The sequence below is a fragment of the Calliphora vicina genome, chromosome 5, assembly GCF_958450345.1.
Source record: "Calliphora vicina chromosome 5, idCalVici1.1, whole genome shotgun sequence".
Taxonomy (NCBI): Eukaryota; Metazoa; Arthropoda; class Insecta; order Diptera; family Calliphoridae; genus Calliphora; species Calliphora vicina.
The window spans coordinates 104,962,925-104,982,874 of NC_088784.1; the positions used below are offsets into that span (position 1 = coordinate 104,962,925).

A 19,950-nucleotide genomic window follows, 5' to 3' on the forward strand; every position below is an offset into this window, starting at 1 on the left:
TGAGACATTTTTATACCCGCCACCATGAGCAGTGACAACGGTATATATATATAAGTTTGTCATTACGTTTGTGTAGTTCCTACATTTTTCATATATTCTTGATCGTTATAGTTTTCGGATTCGATATAGTCATGTCACTCAGTCCATCTGTATGTTGAAATCAACTTTCTGTATCCCCCAAATAACTTACATTCATGATTAGTACATCAATCAGCCCAATTATGAAAAAAAAATCCCCTGGAGTTTTTTCCCTTTTCTCATTTTTCATATTCAAATTCTATGTTAAAAAAACGAAAAGTGAAAAAAATCCATGGGAATTTTTTTTTCATAATTGGGCTGAATATATTCCCTATAGACCTGGCACGGTCGACATACAAATGGCTGAGATATAAGGAAAAAAACAGGACAACCTCGATTTTTTACCTATTTTTGATTTATATCTTGATTACTATGTCATTAATATAGACAATATATATGTTTCACAGACCTTTGAAACGACATATGGGCAATTCCACGAGAATCGCTACCACTACTGACAACACAAAAACACTTGAAACTTTTTTCAAGATGATTTGAATAGAAGAAAATAATAAAATGTTACTATTTGACAAAAATAATAGTTTAAACTGATTATATTAAATTTTTTAATGTTTTAATTTAAAATTATCTTGTAGTATGAAATGAATTTGACTCTGATTGTTTTTTTGCAATTGTCAAATTGTTTATTGAAACCGAATGTATATTTTCTATTCACTTTTTTAGTTTTTGTATACATATGTATATTTACAGAATATATATTGTTTTATTATAACAGAAAATCTGTCACGTACGGTATGCCACGTACGATATTAAATTTTATTTATTATAAAATCATCCAAAGATTGTTTTTTATTTAAATATGACGGATTGTAAAGCCAAAATATTTCACGATTCGAATATTTTCGCATATTTCTACATGTACCTCAAAATGATTTCCGTTTTATATCACGTACGATATACCCTTATTTCGTACAATATTTTGGACAACAATATTTCGAAAGAACTTTTTATTATTTTAAAATATTGTACCTCTGAATGGAACATAAATACCAAATTATTTTTCAGTTACTCCTTTTTTTGCAAAATATATTCCACTCTATAGGTCTACAAATGACACGTACGATGATATGGAATTGCCCATATGTATATAAAGCCATAGTAAAAAATTTTTAAAAATTTTTAAAAAATTAAAAATAAATTTTAAATGAAAAAATTTTTGCAATAAAATATTTTTCTCTAAAAAAGTAAAAAAAAACTTTTTTTTTTAAAAAAATTTTGAAATGAAAATGAAAAAAAAATTCGAAAAAATTTCGAAGATTTCGAAAATGTCGAATTTTGTGCCAACAACTTTACTTTACTTCTATAATTTGAGAAAAGTGCCGCTGAAGCACACCGATTGCTCACCAAAGCTTACGGTGAATGTGTTTCTTCGGTTTCAACGTGCGATTTTTACACGGCAGACAAAGATTGTCCAGACCATCCAAACAAGTTTGAACACCAAGAATTGAAGGCATTACACCATGAAGATTGTTGTCAAACTCAACTAGAGCTTGCAAATCATTTTGAGCCACTCAAGCAGCAATTTCAAAGCCTTTGCAAGCAGCAGTATTCATCCAAAGCAGGGAAATTAGGTACCATACGAATTGAAACCGAGAAACCTTGAAAGACGATGTCCGAAATGTTGCTTGAACGCTATAAAAAAAATAAAAGAAAATAATTTTTGCACCGAATCATTACTTGCGATTAAAAATAGATTCATTACGATAACCCGACACAAAAGCCAAATATCCATGGATATTCGGAAATTTGGCACAAGGAACCTGTACTGAACGCAACTTATTCGTTTGAAGCCAGCGGCCAAACATGAAACCGTAATATTCAATTATGACAAGCCAAAAAAGTATTTATAATGAAGTGATTGGGAAGTTTTGCCTCATCAGCATTATAATCCAGACCGTGCCCCGTCCGACTACTATTTGTTTCGATATATGCAGAACGCTCGCTCTGGGTACGCTTCACTTTGTAACAGAGTATTCGATATTGGCTTGATTCGTTCTTGGCCTCAAAGGATGAGCAGTTCTTATAGCTTGGAATCTATATGTTGCCAGAATGATGGAAAACGGTAATAGCTAACAATTGCCAATACTTTGAATTAATTTATATTGTACAAATGTTTCAAAATAAAAACTAAAAATTTAACAAAAAATCCCACCTTTTTATGTCAAACACCAAATAAATATCACAAAAATTGTATATAGATATTAAATGTCTTAAGAAATTTACTCTAGATAGTAAATGTCTCCAAAAATTTACTATAGCTAGTACCTAAATGTTTAAAAAAATAACTGTACATATTAAAAGTCTCCTAAAATGTACTATATATAGTAAATGTCTCCAAAAAAATATACGATTGATAATGAATGTCTCCAAAAAATTTACTATAGATAGAAAATGTCTCAAATAATATAGTACAAAAAGTAAATGTCTCCAAAAATTTTCTATAAACAGTAAATGTCTCCAAAAAATTACTATAGATAACAAATACCTCCAAAAATTTACTATCTGCAATAAATTTCTCCAAAAATTAACTTGCTGTAGTAAATTTACCACAAATTTATTCCATACAAAATTTACCACATTATTACTATAACTAGTAAATTTAACACATATTTACCACGTATAGTAAATTTATTAAAGATTTATATATAGTAAATTTACCACAGATTTACTATGAATATAGGAAATGTTCTACAAATCTTAATGCATGGTAAATTTACCACTGATTTACTATGAATAGTAAATTTACTAAAGATTTACTAATATATATTAAATTTACCACATATTTACTTTGCATAATAAATTCACCACATATGAATAGTAAATATACCACAGATTTACTAAACATAGTTACTATACATGGTAAATTTACCATTTATTTACAATGAATAGTACATTTACCATAGATTTACTCTGATTATAGTAAATTTACCACAGATTTATAGATAACAAATACCTCCAAAAATTCACTATCTGCAATAAATTTCTCCAAAAATTAACTTGCTGTAGTAAATTTACCACAAATTTATTATCCATATTAAATTTATCACAAATTTATTCCATTAAAAATTTACCACATAATTACTATAACTAGTAAATTTAACACATATTTACTACGTATAGTAAATTTACTATGAATATAGGAAATGTTCTACAAATCTTAATGCATGGTAAATTTACCACAGATTTACTATGAATAGTAAATTTACTAAAGATTTACTAATATATAGTAAATTTACCACATATGAATAGTAAACATACCACACATTTACTAAACATAGTAAATTTACCACATACTTACTATACATGGTAAATTTACCATAGATTTACGATGAATAGTACATTTACCACAGATTTACTCTGATTATAGTAAATTTACCACAGATTTACAATGAATAGTATATTTAACGCAGATTTACTATGCATGTTAAATTTACCACATATTTATTGTGTATAGTAAATTTAACACACATTTACTATCTATAGTAAATTTACCACAATTTGATTAAAATTTTCAAATTTAAAAATTGTTCTCGTATAACATTTCAAATGAAGTATTTGGTTTTATATCCTCGAAAAAAAATACCTCTAAAGTGTTAGGGTATAGGTAGCAACAAACAAAAGTGTCAATTTATCTCAGTTATTGCAAGTATAAAATTGTTTGCCTTTAGTTAAATTTTACCCATTCGCACAGTGCGTGTTCATGAGTTTGTGTTTCTGTTATTCATTTGTGAAAAAAATTCTTATATTTTTTGCTCACTTGAAATATTACAGACAATAGATTCTATGAATTTGTATTCCCTCAGTGAGTTCGCTTTAGTTTCTACGCTCTTTTGAGTCACTAAAAACAACATTTATAATAAACAAAAAGGAAAAAAAGACAAAATAAAATGAAAAATGTTGGGAAAAAAATGTAGAAACAATACATTTTAACAAAGATAAAATATATTTAGAATAATATGCATGAATATGAGCTTAAACCAAAGTTGCCAAAAGCAGATTTAAAAAAATATATATTTCAGGAAGGATTACAACTTAGAAATCAATTTTCCCCATAGATTTATATTGGGAAAAAGTTCTTAATAATTTTAATTTATTAATTTAAATATTGTGAATTTCGTTATTTGATAAATTTGGTGGGGAAAATATTTGCCTTCTATTTTCCATTTTAAGATGACACTAATTTATAAAATCTACTAATAATATGCAAATACCAATTGATTAAAAAATTGGTATCCAATTTTTGGTATAAATTTCCCAAAAATGGCAGCCCTGCTTGTAGTACAATCACAAAGTATGCAAGTTGGTGCACAGTAGTAGTTGTTGTTGCTGTTGCATAAACGAATTTCAATGCATAAAAGGGATACACAACAGCATTTTGTTGCAAAACAGGAAAAACTTATACGAAAGTAGTTCCTTCTATGCATACGTGCACAGTACTGCACTTAACTCCTACTCAGTATTGAAGTTGCAAATAAAGGAATAAATTCTCCAATATAAATATTTGAATAAACTGTTTTTCAACTACATAATGTTACAATTAATTATAGTTTACAAAGTAAGCTACAATCAGTAACCGAAGATAAGGGGACCATTAATTTTCAAAACATTTAACATTTAAAATTCATTAATTGCACAAAATTTTTATCTGAGAAATTTGCTAAAAAATTATCACAGCAAAAAAATAAAACAACTAATGAATAAATAATAACCTTAATGCAATAATTTTCTTTGAAATTTATATTGTAGTTCCCATAAAGAATTAAAGATTTTGCATCTCTGCCTCAAAAAAATACTAGTAATTTACACAAGAACTTGCAAATTTATGCACAAGTACAACATCCATTTGTAAACAGCAAACAATATTTGCTGTAGTCAATAACTGAGAGAATTGTTTTTTTTTTAACTTTTTTTTTTGTAAATATAGTTTTACTTAAAATTTTTTGGAGAATTTAAAAATTGTTTGCAATTTATTAGAAAAAATGTTTTTCATAAGACTTGTAATAAATGTAATAAACTATCCAAAAGAAAGTATTACAAATTTATTTACTAATGGATTATATAGAGAATATTCTAGAATATTCTAAGGGAATATACATACATACATATTTACATAAGTAAAGACAAAGTGCTTGTTTGAATAGGATAAATTAATATTTAGAAGATAAAATGTTTTCGGTTTTTTTATAAAGGATTTTATGTGGCTATTACTCGTAAAAAATATATAAAAGACGGGCGAAGAGTTTACGATTAATCCGATATCTTATTATTCGTGGCTATATCTTTTTGGAAGTCCAAAACCAGTTATGCTCCCAAGATCTAACGGATAAAAGGTTGGACATTTTATTTGAAGCTTCAAGGTAAATGTTAAGCTAAATTGTTGAAAACAATTCAAATAAGATTTACTTTTTAAACCGATAACCTTTTTAAATCATAAAATTCTATGCATACAGCCAGCGAAAAAATTAACACATCCGGGTACAATTTGACACCATTCGGTGTCCATTTGGAGTTGTGTGTCGTCACTGGATTCGGTGGTCTTCTCTGCCTGGATCTTCACTGACTTCACTGCCTGGATCTTCATCTGCATCAACACAAATTCGCGATTAAACACAAATACACTTTCTTTTATATTTTGGGTTTTAAACCATTTATTTGCATCACTATTACCCTTTATTATTTATTAAAATATTTTAAATTTTTTAATGTAAATAAAATTAAAACACAATTATATAAAGCAAAAATGCGTAAAATACGTCGCGAATAATTTAACAAAATTGCGTTGTCGATTCGTACCCGTTTGTTTACAAATTATAAACGTACGGTGTCGGAAAAAATTTACACCGTATGGTGTCAAAGTGACACCAACCGTTGTCGATTTTGCAACGTCGTTTTTCGCTCAGTGTATTTCAAATTCCATATTTTAAATTTGCCAAATCTTTTTTAAACTAAATATTAAAAAAAATTGCACAAATTGTATTCGATTCTATTGTAATAACTAGGGGCGGATTTATATGCAAATGCATGTTTTTTGTCGAACGTTCAAATACAATGTAGACTAATTACACAGTGCAACAGTGCAGTCATAAGAGTTCGCCAAACAAATTTTGTCATACTTTTTTTTTAAAAAAATATAGGAACATTTTTTTTTCTTACTTTTTTACAATAATTTACAGGGACTCCTAATTTTTCACTAACAATATTTAGCAAAGTTAAGCTGAACAACTCTTGTGAACATATTAATGCATTCTGAACGTGCCTAGTCACTCTGAATAGCACATAAAGATCACTGTGTACCTTAACAATTTTCGTTTTTACTATTGGTCAATTCACATATTGTCATAGTGTCCTAATATTTCACAATGGTTTTTATAGCTTTTTAAGCAAAAAATGTCCTAAAATAATACTACTCTGTATGCTATGTTTATTGTGCTATCGTAACCAACCAGCAGAGACCTGCTCCGAATGCCTAAGAGTCGGTTAAGCCGAGCCGCTGAGTCGTGATATATTAGGACATTATGACAATATGACTGATAAGAGACCTTGTGAATTGACCATATATTTTTACGCTTAAACAAAGATTTTTTGTTAAAATAGTATTATCAAGTCCACACTTCTATGTTGTGCTGTATTATTTACTCGGCTGAGGTGTTCGGAATGGGGATCAGTGGGTGGACCATTAAAGCCATTTTTGATCCGAATAAGCCGAAATTTAAAATATAGATAGTACTTAAGAAGGTCTATAAAAAATATGTTTATATCTAGGTTATCTCTTTTAGTTCAACAGATATTTAAGTTTAATTCTTTTTTTTAAATTTTGCTCGATTTTTTTTAGTATTTTATATATGATGGGCCTACGGAAGGTCGAAATTTGTTTTTTATATATGACGTACATTTGCGATAAAATTCTAAAGAAAGGTAACATGATGGGCCACCCTAATGTTTATTTATTAGCTGATTCAAGTCATGTATAATAAATAAATAATAAGTAGACAGTCATCGTTAAACCGGCTGTCCTGATGAATTTATAAACTAATTTCTAACCAAAAATCTCTTTTAAATTTAAACATTTACTTTTGCCTAGATGATGGCGGGAAATATATTTAACATTATCGATATGTTTCCCTCGGGTGCAGTAAAGAAAAACTGTGGAAAAATTGCGGCGTTATATATATTTCATTGCGGTAATGCTTTACACACATACCTGTGACTCTATGAAGTTTTGTCTGCTGCTGAATAATCATACATATTAGTATGGTTGCCAATTTCCGAAGCCCTTAAATAACTTATGATAGATCAGTCGATAGTGTGCTGAACTATTAATCTGAGGGTTGCGGGTTCGATTTCCGCCAGAGACTGTGAAGCGTTAAATTGATTGATTTGTAAATAAATAATTTTTAATGAATTTAAGGTCTAGATTTGTTTCAAAATATTTCGAGAATATTTCTCCATAAAAATTTTCCAATTAGATTATTAAGGACAAAATTTGTATGATCGTAAAGATTTATCGTAGATCGCCTAGATATTTACATCATGTCGTTCGATAAAAACAAAGTATTACATTTTTCTTTTGAATATTTATAAATGTGTTTTTGTTCCTGGATCTAATTTCCTCCACATACATGAGGACACCCTATTATCCCACTATACATTTTACACTTCTGGTGAAGGGTATAAAATAATATTTTTATTTGCCATATATGTCGATATCATGTATTTAATTACATTTTCTTATTTTTTGCATTCAGTTTATTTGTTTGTATGAAAGAAATAAAATTACCTACATATTTTATGCACAAACATAAAAATTGGCATATGGGCAATTCCACGAAAACACAAAAACACTTGAAACTTTTCTTCAAGATGATTTGAATAGAAGAAAATAATAAAATGTTACTATGTGAAAGTATTTAGATCATATTACAACATTTTAAAAACAAAAATAATAGTTTAAACTAAAATTGCGGCGAAAACTAGGCTACCAATTAGCTTGTAGTATGAAATGAATTTGACTCTGATTGTTTTTTTGCTATTGTCAAATTGTTTATTGCAGGGACCCGAAATAACTGTTATTGTTTTGGTTATAGAAAAAATAAATTAAAAAAATAGGCCCCGTAATAACAATTATAAATAACTCAAACAAATTTTAGTCTTTAATAACCATTATGAAAAATTTAAATTTTTTTAAGGGTTTAATAACCATTATGAAAGATTTTTATTTTTTTGGTCTTCTGTAGACTACATTACAAATATTTATACCCTACACCACCATAGTGATGTAGCGTATTGTTCCCCAAGTATGAAGCCAATTGAATTTGGTTAGAATCGGTCTATTATTTCTCATAGACCCCATACGATTATCCTATCTGAGAATAGATAATCTCTCATAAATATCTTAGTTATATAGATATCCAAACCAAATTCAGCACAAATAAGTTCTATATAAGTCGAACTCTCACTACTAAATTTTGTGACGATTGGTTCATAATTTGTCGTAGCTCCCATATAAGGCCCACTTCCGAAGAAACCTTTCATAATGTTTACAGAAGACCAAAAAAAATAAAAATCTTTAATAATTGTTATCAAAGACCAAAAAAAATAAAAATATTTTATAATGGTTATTAAAGACCTAAAAAAATTTAAATCTTTCATAATGGTTATTGAAGACCAAAACAAATATAATGGTTATCAAAGACCAAAATAATATTGGTTATATTTAACTGTAATTCAGAGACTCTTTTTTAAAAATTCTTGATAGACAATTATTTCAAGATTTTTTCCAAATTTTTTATAACCAGGGAAACCGGAAATATGCTCTAAAAAAAAGCGTAAAAACTTTAAAATATGCTCTTAAAATTTAAAAAATATGCTCTTAAAAAACAAACTTTTACATAATTTTTAACCAAAAAAAATTTAAAAATTTTTAATTTTTTGGAAAAAAAATTTTTTTTTAGGTGAACATTTTTTTTCAGTTTTTTAATTTTTTGGATAAAAAAATTTTTCGAATTGTTATTTTAAATTTTAAAAAAAAAATTTCTGTTTTTTAATTTTTTTTTTTTTGGTGAAAATTTTGAATTTTAAACAAAGGAAGTAAAAACCTGTAACACAACAGCGAAAAATAAGTAAGACACAATTTGTTTTTGATAAACTCAAAATATGCTATTAAACAGTAAAATATGCTCTAAAAACGCAAAATATGACATAAATATGCTCTGAAAACAAATATATGCAAAAATATGTATTTAAGGGTAAAATATGCAAAAATATGCACTAACAAATCGATGCCAAAATTCTTAAATAGTTCTGAAATGTGTAAATATCTTATCCATGTGCTCATTAGACGCACCAGAAAAAACATGCATTTGCATATTTTGGTTTCCCTGGTTATAACAGTTATGTCCCTGGTTTATTGAAACCGAATGTATTCATTTTTTTTAGTTTTTGTCTACATATATTTACAGAATATATATTGTTTTATTATAAGAGAAAAATCTGTCACGTACGGTATGTCACATAATATATTAAATTGTATTTATTATAAAATCATCCAAAAATTGTTTTTATTTAAATATGATGGATTGTAAAGGAAAAATATTTCGTTTAGTGTAAGAAATTAAAAGAAAACATAACGCCTCTCACGATTCGAATATTTTCGCATATTTCTACACGAACGATATACCCTTATTTCGCTTAATATTTTGGACAACAATATTTCGAAAGAAATTTTTATTATTTTCAAATATAGTACCCTCTGAATGGAACATAAAGACCAAATAATTTTTCAGATACTCTTATTTTTGCAAAATCTATTCCACCCTATAGGCGTACAAATGTCACGTACGATGATATGGAATTGCCCATATGTACTTTTGAGCAAATAAATAAGTAATAATAAAAACGAAATACGAAATATATTTTCCCAATAAAAACAAAAAAAAAGTAATATGTACAAATACGAAATTATGCCCCAGTGCATATTAAATACAAACATCTCATTCATTCTTTCATACATTCATTGATTCGTAATAAGAAGTCAATGGGTTTTTTTCTTCTCGTTTTTATCATATTTTAAGTATTTTATTACCACTTTCATATTGCTATAGTTAGTGGCTGGTTATTAATCTGAAGAAATCTTCCGCTTGGTTTGCAACTTCATACAATGTATTTTTCGCTGCATAACTGCAGACAGCAAAATAATAAAAATAAATTTTTGCAATCGAATACGTTGAGAAATGCAAACGAAATCGTCAATTGCATCAATACTGCATATATATTATTGGAAAGTATAAAAAAAACAAATCTTATTTATTAAAAATATTATAAATATGGTTAAAAATGGAAAATTTTATTGAAACATTGGAAGGATTTACCTTCCACACAATAAATTCCCCAATAAAATGCCTTGTAAGTAGGTTAGTGGGTAACTAGACATTTTGAGAGTGCCTAAGATCCCATTAGTTGTAACTAATAAATTAAGAATTGGTGCTCAGAATAAATTGGCAATTGTTTTCTCCGTGTACTAGCAGAAATCTTAAATATAGTCCCTCATTTCTCTTTTTTTTGTTGATTTTTTACTTTATCATGTAATTTCTTTGCATTTCATGTCTGAATTTCGAATTACTTACTGTTGCTGTTAATTTATACCCTTCAGCTTCGTGAGAAGGGTATATATAAGTTTGTCATTCCGTTTGTAATTTCTACATTTTTCATTTCCGACCCTATAAAGTATATATATTCTGGATCCTTATAGATAGCGGAGTCGATTAAGCCATGTCCGTCTGTCTGTCTGTCTGTCTGTCTGTCTGTCTGTCTGTCTGTCCGTCTGTCTGTCTGTCTGTCTGTCTGTTGAAATCAGTTTTCTGAAGACCCCAGATATCTTCGGGATCCAAATCTTCAATAATTCTGTCAGACATGCTTTCGAGAATTTTGCTATTTAAAATCAGCAAAATCGGTCCACAAATGGCTGAGATATGAGGAAAAAACCAAGACAACCTCGATTTTTGACCTATTTTTTTTACCTATATCTGGATTACTAAGACATTATATAGACAATATGGATATCTAATGATAGATATTTCAAAGACATTTGACACGACGTATATAAGACCATAGTAAGTTGGACCTACAATGGGTAAAAATCGGGAAAAAAATTTTGAACCCGAATTTTTTTTTTTTTTTAAAAATTGAAAAAACAAAAAAAAAAATTTTAAAATTTTAAAAAAAAAAAATTTTAAAATTTTAAAATTTTAAAAAAAAAAATTTTTTTAAATTTAAAAAAAAAAATTTTAAATAACAATCGAAAAATTTTTTTTTCCAAAAAATTCAAAAAACAACTGGAAAAAAAATTAAATTTTGTTTACCTAAAAATATTTAAAATTTTGAAGTATAATTTGGTGAAGGGTATATAAGATTCGGCACAGCCGAATATAGCACTCTTACTTGTTTTACATTCATTTTTGTTATTTATGTAGGTGACATTTTGTCATTTATTATAAGCAGTTGTTTTTTTATGTAGTATTTGAAAATTTTTCAAAACTTTTATTGTTTTTTTATTTACATTTTCTTCGCTTAATACTTGTAACAATTGCAAACTCATTCAGACGTTCATTTATTCATTCATTCATATTTCAGTTACTTTTTTTCTTTATTTTTTGAGTTTTGCTTAAAGAAAAAAAAGTAATATGCAAAGAAAAAATATACTCACGTAACTTTTGTCGATTATAAAACTCATATTTTTACTTTGTTGTGCCCTGCATTCTAATGTTAACGAACACATAAGTATGTAAGTACTTTGATACCCTACTTGCATATGTACATATTTATATTTGACAAGTCACTCGTGCTGCTAAAGTTGCCAGCTATTTTGACATCAATTTGCTAATAAATAGTTTTTTTTTGGATTTATTCAGATTTTATCATATTTGTTCCAAAGGACAAATACCTATCTATCTAAATATGTACTTCAATGGTGGATCCTTCATTAATTCAATTTCTATATCAATAGTTGCTCTTTCTATTGGGTGTATGACTTAAAAATACGGGATTTACAATAGATGGCATATCTTTTTAATTTTTGAAGGGTAGACATCCGTCATTTATTCTCACTTAGTTATGGAACATTATAGTGTAAACAGCAATGTTTTTTTTTGTGCCAACAAAGTGTCATATCTGGGAAGTTTTGCGTTACTTCTTTAATTTGAAAAAAGTGATGCTGAAGCACACCGATTGTTCACCGAAGCTTATGGGGAATGTGTTAAATCGATTTCAACGTGATTTTGACATGGAAGACAAAGATGGCCCAGGCCAGCCAAAAAAGTTTGAAGACCAAGAAGACCATGAAGAGTGTTGTCAAACTCAACAAGAGTTTAAAAACTCATTGGGTGCTACTCAAAGAGCAATTTTAAAACATTTCAGAGTAGCAGGATTCATCCAAAAGCAGGAAATTGGATACCATACGAAATCAAGATGAGAGACGATTTTGTATGTCCGAAATTATTCATTACGATAACCCGAAGTGTAACCCGGCCAATCAGCCGAATCGACACTAAAGCCAAATATCCATGGCGCTAAGATAATTCTCTGTATTTGGTGGGAGCAAAATGGTCCTATCTGTACCTGTACCGAACACAACCCAGAATATGCGGCCACAGGTTGCAATAACTGCTAAAAAGTATTAAGAATGAAGTAATTGGGAAGTTTTGCCTCAACCGTTTTATAGTCCAGAACGTGCCCCATCCGACTACTATTTGTTTTGATCGGTGCAGAACGCTCTTTCTGGGCTACGCTTTATTTCAGAACAGAATATCCGAAATTAGCTTGATTCGTTCTTGGCCTCAAATGATGAGCAGTTCTTTTGGCTCGGAATCCATATGTTGCCAGAAAGATGGAAAAAGTTCATAGCTAATGATGGCCAATACTTTAAATAAATGTATATTGTACAAATGTTTCAGGAAAAAAAGCTAAATACTTGAAAAGATCCCACAATGTTTATATTAATTGTGGTGCTTTCTACACTTCAATATTTCGTCAATCATGTTAGGTTCTATACTTCAATATTTACATCAATACTAGGGTATTCAATTAATCGGGTTTCTGGTTTAATCGGTTAATCGAGCAAATAATTAATCTTTAGACTTATTCGGTTAATAATCGGTTAATTTAAAATTATTCGATTAACCGAATAATTTATATTTTCATTTTGAATTGAAAATACAACAACGAATTTTGTGTACAAAAACATAAAAAACAGCAAATAAGGTATTTGAGATAATTTTTGTAAACATATCGCCTATTTGCTGCAACAACGTCATAACTCAAATTCCGTGTTTTTCCGATTTTTTTCTTTAGATTTAATAAAACTTTTCTTGGAAAAAACTCTCGCTGATTGTATATGTTGAAGAAATCAAAAGCATGATAAAGAATATTCCTTTTTGGATTGTTTTAGATTTTGATTAATTTAATAGTTTCGTTTAATTATGATAAACGACTCATTTAAAAAAAAGTTTCGTCTATACATGTAAATACAAACAAAGTTTCAAATACATGTAAATTAAATATGTCAGTTGTTATACATACTCCCTAATCATGCTTATTGGATGTTCAAAAAATATCTAAATTTAATTTGAATTTTGTATTTGAATTGAAACGGAAAAATAAATACAAAAAAATGTTTAAAGTGCAAAAAAAAGGAAAATCGGTTAATCGACACAAATTAATCGGTTTATTTATTTGAAAATCGGCAATTTCAAATTATTCGAACAGTTAACCGTACAAAATTAATCGGTTAACCGATTAACGGTTAATCGATTGAATACCCTAATCAATACTGACTATTTATAAACTTAAATTTCTACGTCAGTATTGGCTATTTAATTGCTTAAATTTTTAAGTCAATCGTCGTAGCTCCTTGTATACAGCAGTTTTTACATCAAGCGTGGGTCTTTGTATGCTTAAATTTTTACGTCAATCGTGGTTCATTGTATGCTTAAATTTGTTCCTTAATCGTGGCTCTATGTTTGCTTCAATCTTTACCTCAATCGTGGCTCTTTGTATGCTTAAATTTTAGCCTAAATTTTTACGTCAATCGTGGCTCTTTGTATGCCTCAATTTTTATGTCAATCTAAGCTCTTTGTGTGCTTCAATCTTTACCTCAATCATGACTCTTTGTGTGCTTCAATCTTTACCTCAATCATGACTCTTTGTATGATTCAATTTTTACCTCAAGCGTGGCTCTTTGCATGCTTCAATTTTGATGTCAATCGTGGCTCTTTGTATGCTTCAATCTTTACCTCAATCGTGGCTCTTTGAATGCTTCAATTTTTACCTCAATCTTGACTATAACTCATTTTCTATGTTCCTGTAATGTTCTTTTTATACCCTTCACCAGGAGTGGCAAGGGATATATTCTGGATTGTTATAGATATCGGGGTCGATCTGTCCGTCTGTATGTTGAAATCAACTTTTCTGTAGCCCCCAAATAACTTACAAACATGATTGATACATCAATATATCAGGAATCTTCCCCACTCGGTGGCTATATAAAATCAAGAAAATCGGTCCATATGGTTGATATATAAAACCGGGACAACCTGGATTTTTTGTCATATATTTTATCTATATCTGGATTACTAAGGCATTAACATATCTAATGACAGATATTTCAAAGTCCATTGCAACGATGTATATAATGCTATAGTAAGTTGGACCTACAATGGTTCAAAATCGGGAATAATATTTTTTAACCCGAATTTTTTTTTTACATAATTTTTTTTTCACTAATAAATTAAAAAAACATATTTTAAAATAAAAAAGATTTGGAAAAATTTTTTAAAAAAAATTAAATAACAATTCGTAAAAAAAATAATCTTATCTCAGCTAATTTTGCTGATTTTCAGTTGCAAAATGCTCGAAAATATATCTGATATATTGAATCGGACTCGGCATTCGTAAGATAACTGAGCTATTCGGAAAGTTGATTTCAACTAACATACGGAAAATTGTATAATTTGGAAATGGAATGAAACAAGTACTTTTACAATTATTCGTTATAAAGTGTACAAAAATGGTGTTTCAACGGTTTTATAACTTTTTGAAAACAAAGCTGAAAGGGTTCATATAATTCGGCTAAGCCGCTCATACTACTCTAACTTGTTGAAATATCTGCTGCCAGTGACTTGTAGTCTAAATATCGTAGTGGCATATTTTCGCTACTGTTGTTTTGTTGTTTGGTTGTTCTTGTTTTTTTTTGCCATAATCTAGAAAGGGTATATCAATTTTCTCCAAAGTGTCTTCAATTGTTGTTGCCGTTGTTGTACTCGTATTATGACATTATGATTGTCATGTTGTTAAATTAAATTTGTTCTCATTTCTTTTTTTCTATTTCCATTCATTCCATTTTTTTTTCTAGTTTTTATTGTTGAAGCTTGTTTTGTGGAGAGTGCGTGCGTGTCTGTAGGTCTAGGAACTACTGAGCGGGTGTATGTGCAAATACTACTGGGGATTTTCGCACAAAAAAAGCAGTAATAAAATAAAACGGAATTTGAATTAAATACTATATATTAGAACATATTTATTTGAACATTCAATATGGAATAGTTTGGCTTATATTTGTTTTAATATTCATGGCTCATATAATTCATTCATATTCATATTTGTTTGTAAAATGTCTGTAAATACACACAAGTATGTTTGTTTGTTTGTATCTATGTGTTTCTAACAGTAAATTTATGCATAAATATGAAATGCATTTGATATTTTTTCAGTTGATTGTTTTTTGACATGTACAATGTTGTATGAAATATTTGCTTTTTTTCGTTGCTTCTCAAATTGTTTGTGAATTTGTAATTGACACCCGTATTTGTCAACAAGGCTGTCTGTCGGTCTGTCTCTGACATTTGTCATTATATGCACAACAGTAGTACATACATAGTAGAAACGGGGGAATACTAAGAACAGCTAAATTATTTATAATTTGATTGTTAGCAGAAAAAAAACATGAAATAAAGCTAGCCAGTTGGAAAAGTTTTGAAGATATTTTAAACGTCTCTAAACGTTTTTTAGATGAGGAGAGAAATTTAGACCTTGGGAGCATTGAAAATCTAAAAAGTGCAAAATATTGTTACCCACCTGCAAAAGGCATGCTGAATTTTCCATAAGTCTGGCATTAATTCCAAAAAAATTTTGACATCCTACACAAGCATTACAGCATGTTGTAAAATGTTAATTTTTTAAAAATCTTTTTCTAAAATTCTCTTTACAACTCAATTTTCAATAGGGTATTTTTAGCATTACTATATTCTACATATAAGCAAGTACGTATTACTTACATAAAAATAATCGTAGTTCTAAGTCAAGGACATATTCATATACAATTTTTTTTGTTTGTTTTTTATTATAATTCGTATTCGTTGTATATTTTATTTTATTGATATTGAAAGCAATTCTTTCATCCATTTAGATAGTAATAGTTTATTATATTTTTCTATTTATTTTTATCACCAAAAATAAAAAAGCTGCTACTATTGCCACTTAAGTACTTGTGCATATAAATAAATAAGTGTTTGTACTCATGACTAGCGCTGGTAATAGTTAATTCGAGCATCTTGCCATTCATATTTGTATTTTATCACACTCATCATCAACTTTTATCGCTGAAATACATACATATATCAAGTGTCATAAAATTGCTTTTATACTAAATTATAATTTTCGTTAAAAGAAAATGTGTGTCGGTCTGGCTTCTTAAAAACATTATCGATTAAAGTTGGCGTCAGTTAACTAACTTGCTACTACTTAAATAAGAAAAAGAACTTCCAAAGAAGCGAAAGGGTAAGAAGAAGAATTTCGAAGTACTGACAAAATTCACATTGCTATTCTATGATTTCAATAATGGATTATCAGAAAATGGAAGTTCTTCTTTACAAAAATTTTTTAATTAAGTTTAATTTAACAAGATTACAAATAGTTAGTTGATTCCCAAAAAAGTCCCAAACAATTATAAAACAAATCTTGGTTCGAGACTGATAAAATACTTACATAGCATATCCAAAACAAACTAGGGCATATAAAACTGTATTGTTTTTGTAATTCGCACAACAAATGGCCCAACTCCGAAATTTCATCCAAAACTGTATTAAATTTGGTAGGACCTGTGAAGGACCCTATACAAAATTGGATACATTTTGTATAATCTCTGTAATAATATCTTTCTTATAATTCTGAAAACATATTTTTCCAGGGGCTAAAGTTTGTAAAAGGTTTTTTTGACTTAAAATCCATGAAATTCAACAGTTCTGAAATCTTCAACTTTAAAATCACCTGTTTTTGGACTCGTACAAACGTATTGATTTGAAACCGTTTTGGTATGATCGGCAAGAGACTTAATTAATTATTATAACAGGTACGGGTACTTATTGTCCTCAAATAGTCAGTTAAAATGAAAAATCTCATAGACAGTCCAATAACCGATTGCTTGTAAACAAGATTACTCCTGGTGGATAAAATAATTACTTTCTAAAGTTCAGTAGAAACTAAAGGTTTCAAGTGACTACAATCTATGTTACTTAGAGACATTAAAGTCTCAATTGACCTCACGCTAGGTTACATGGGATGTCAGTATACTTAAGCAAAAAGAAAATAAACTGTATGAGAATTATATCAACACAATTTGTATAAATCCATTTTGTGCAAATTACTCACAAAACATTTAAAGGGACTACACTTTAGATTACTTAGAGACACTTAAGTCGATCTACCTTAGATTGCATGGGATATATGAAGTAACCAATTGACTTCTCTTTACACTACAAGGAGCACATATGTGTCAAATAACCCAAAATATATAAATTCAGACAAGTGGTGAGACATTAGTGACAATTACTATCTGTAAGGGATACATTGACTACTTCCTTAACTGCTTGGATGCTCTAAACAAACAAAGTTAAGTGGAATTCGAAGTAAAATTGTGCCCGATATTTCAAAAATACTGCATAATTAGATAAAAACAAGTAAGAGTGCTAATTCGGCTGTGCCGAATCTTATATACCCTTCACCAAATTATACTTCAAAATAAAAATTTTAAATATTTTTGGTAAATAATATTTTTTTTTTTAAAGTTGTTTTTTTCATTTTTTGAAAAAAAAATTTTCTATTTGTTATTTTAAATTTTTTTCTTATTTTTTTAATTTTTTTTTTTGGTGAAAAAAAAATTCAGTTTCAAAATTTTTTTTCCGATTTTGACCCATTGTAGGTCCAATTTACTATGGTTTATAATACATTATAGTACGAGGGTAGATCAAAAAGTCCTTGTCGTTTTCAATGAAATGCAGGTTTTTTGATGAAACATTATTTTATTTTCCAATATAGTCTCCTTTGAGCTCCATGCTATTTGTCCCTTCCAAAAAATAAGATTTGTCGATGTCACCAAAATAAGTATTTTTTGTGAGATTATTTCATCGTTGAAATCAAATCTCTTTCCTCCGAGGCATTTCTTCAGGTTTGGAAACAAGAAATAGTCACTAGTCATTTCGTAGCTTAATTCATGGATTTTTGCCTTGCTATCAGTGGCTGTCAAACACAAATTTCGACAGGAGTCAACTGACATAATCCTGTTTACAGCAGCAGTGTTGTCCATTCATTTAAGAAATTCAAAATGTCGCGGACTTATTGACCCACCTATGTATCTAAAACTGTTGGTTGTTTTTGAATCACAGCTTCCAGATTTTAGAACACTTAGATTGAATTCAAAATTTCGATTCTAAATAACGTAAACCCCTATTTGAAATTTTAGGCGATTTCTAGTTCAAAAATATGCCCGACCTTTCAAAATCATATAAAAAACACCATAAATTCCTAACGAAACATTATTTCTAAGAAACAAGAAGTAAACTCGGTTTTTCGGCCAAAAAAATTAAATTTCAAAATTTTCTAAATTTAAAATCTTTTTTTGACGCGCAAAAGATATTTCTTTGCTCAATTGTTTAATATTTTAAAAATGGAGGGGTAGTGATCTTTTTATTACATACACATGTCCCAGAGACCTCAAATATCTGGTGCGGCAATTAGAGTATGGTATTTAATGCGTGGAAAATCTGCAGTCCGACCCCCATTTTCTCAATCTCTGGTTATTTTTTATCGTGACGATAAACTGACAGTTCTCATACAAAAAAAAATTTTAATTGGAGGTTTATCGTTACGAAAAACGATAACCAGATATTGAGATATTGAAAATGGGGTTGAATATAATTTTTACAATATTAGCCGCTTAAGATGGCTCTCTCAGTCACACATAGTGTGACAATTGAAAAAAAATTTTTTATAAATCGGAATCTTCTAAACTACTATTTTGATTCCAAAACTATATATGAATGAATCGTAGAAATAAATGAAATTTGTCACCACCCTGTTAGATCAAAGGGTGTAAAAGTCGACCAACTCTGATTAGGGAAACTTTGTACAGCTTGTAACTTTTACAAATATGGACAGATTTCAATCAGTGCTAGTTTGTTATAATGAAAGGAAACTAGATAAATAATGCCTGTATATTTCACTAGATTAGCCCTTATAGTTTCATCATTAAATTCTCTAAGAGCTAGTTTCTGGGATAGAGATAATCTGCATTCTTCGCTTAAACCTAAATTAAACTAAAAATTGTGTTTCTCACTTATTGTTTATATGCTATATAATCTAGGTTTAACTGAGCATCATTGGTGAGTTAAACCTAAGTATAAAATGCCAAAGCACAAACAGATGGAAAATAAAATAAACAATTCAGCACAGCAGCTCTTTGCTTTTATTTGCTTTATTAACATCAATATACATTTTATATACTTTTATGTCGTTTTTTCTTTTAGAAAG

At 28.7% G+C, this 19,950-nt stretch overlaps 1 protein-coding gene across 2 annotated transcripts in view; it reads right to left on the reverse strand.

Annotated features, from left to right (window-relative positions):
- Window positions 1-19,950, reverse strand: part of Epac (Exchange protein directly activated by cAMP) — a 181,873-nt gene that overhangs the window by 148,324 nt on the left and 13,599 nt on the right. The window lies entirely within an intron of this gene.